At 42.6% G+C, this 1,656-nt stretch overlaps 1 protein-coding gene and 1 long non-coding RNA gene across 3 annotated transcripts in view; one reads left to right on the forward strand and one right to left on the reverse strand.

Annotated features, from left to right (window-relative positions):
• The window catches only part of LOC106964309 (P2Y purinoceptor 14-like), a 27,497-nt gene that overhangs the window by 15,847 nt on the left and 9,994 nt on the right, over positions 1–1,656 (forward strand). The window lies entirely within an intron of this gene.
• LOC106964311 (uncharacterized) overlaps positions 328–1,656 on the reverse strand; it is a 6,056-nt gene continuing 4,727 nt past the window's right edge. Inside the window, exons 2-3 of the long non-coding RNA XR_001428383.1 lie at positions 1,018–1,021; positions 328–339 (exon numbers count right to left, since the gene is read on the reverse strand). This is a non-coding gene — a long non-coding RNA (uncharacterized LOC106964311). The remainder of the gene's footprint in view (positions 340–1,017; positions 1,022–1,656) is intronic.

The raw sequence follows: 1,656 nt of genomic DNA on the forward strand, positions 1-1,656 counted from the left end.
GCAGCAGCTCTAACCCACGTCCCTCCTGACCTGTTCTCTCCTGACTATTGCTATCTGAATAAATCATGCAGTAAGAGGTGAAACCAGTTTCAGTTTCAGTGTCAATGGGGGTTAAAGTGTCTGCAAAACATAAGCTGGTGTCATTTTGGGATGTTTGAGTGGCAGTTTGTAGCAGAGCTGCAGTCTGTCTGCGTTAGCTCTGGAGCTGAAGGAGCAGAAAAGGTTTTGATGGATCCAAACTCAGATACCTAACGGCATGCTGCGGCTTTAAATGCAAACAAATTAACATTCAACAATTCAATCCAGAGGTCTTGTCTTGTTGTTCTTTCTTCTGGTTCTCTTGGAAAATCCTGAGGCTTCATATTTGTTAAATCAATTACTGACTTTGTGAAATGTCTTGCTGCTTTTCTGGTTCCATAAAAACGACTCTAAGTAAATCTAATCAGAGGAATGAGCAGGTTGTTCGTTAGTCCAGCCCACTGTCCCTTTAAATGAGACGCCATTTAAAGGGAAGTTGACAGATTTCCAATGACAGAAGATTTTCTGCCCAAAAGAAAATAATCAATAAAACACAAATATCTTTATGTTTTATGGTTCAAACACTGAAAAATATTTTGATTTTGTCCTTTCAAAGCAGGATTTAACTGGATAATAGTAAGCGTTTGTTATTTATCAACAACAATACGAATAATTCAGCAATGAAATATGGAAGCATGTTATAAATGGGACTGGGCCGATTTATAAGGTGCCAACATTATTTCTGGCTGGGACCAATAAAACAACCGGAGGCTCATCTGTCTGTCTGCAGACAGGCTGACATGTCCAAGCTAGCCCAGCATGAATAAAACAAGATGGACGCTCAACACGAGGACCTGCAGTGAAAACAGCATGAAGTCCTCCAGTCACCATCTGCTGAATTTAGATTGTTCCTGTTGACAACTTCGTACCAACTTTTATTTCTACTGTGTTGATGATCGTTAGTGTCACTTCTCCCTCAGTGTCCCTCTGTCCAACCACAGTCCTCCTGTCTTCCACCTACTCACCCACCAGCGTTTAGTAATCAAGTCCCCAGTTTCTGGCTGTTTTCTCCTCCTTCAGTCCAGTCGACCCGGTTCTACTGGAACCAGAACATCTGCTCCACCTCCAGCTGCTCTGAGTGAAACCAACCTGTTCCTCTCCTGGCCTGTGGGGGCGCTGCACCAAGAACCACTGAAAGAAACGACACAAACCTCTGAAGACACTGAGAGCAACTTCCTTCTTCACCAGAGGGAATCAAGATGGAGGATTTTAGCGGTTGGAGGATTTCTCTTTAGGCTAAAGACCAGGAGACATTTCTGCTGACCAACATCCACACAGAAAACAATCCAAAGGAAAACTTTGTTACTATAAACAGATTCACAGCAGTTCAAAAGATGATCATTACCTCGTCACGACGTGTTTCTGCCTCTGCGTCCTCGTTAGCTTACATGGTGATTTGAGGAAAGCGGGAGGATTCCCTGCTGGCCTCTTCGTTCATGGACTGAGGGAAATGATGAAGATAGAAGATGTATCTTAGCAGAGTTTTTTTCTCTAATTCAATCTGTCCCTTTAAGACCAGCAGTTCATTTGACCAGTGGTGGAGAAAGTACTCAAAAAATGTACTTAAGTAAAAGTACA

This window comes from Poecilia latipinna, unplaced genomic scaffold (genome assembly GCF_001443285.1).
Source record: "Poecilia latipinna isolate Pla-1442-1.1 unplaced genomic scaffold, P_latipinna-1.0 Scaffold1656, whole genome shotgun sequence".
Classification (NCBI taxonomy): domain Eukaryota; kingdom Metazoa; phylum Chordata; class Actinopteri; order Cyprinodontiformes; family Poeciliidae; genus Poecilia; species Poecilia latipinna.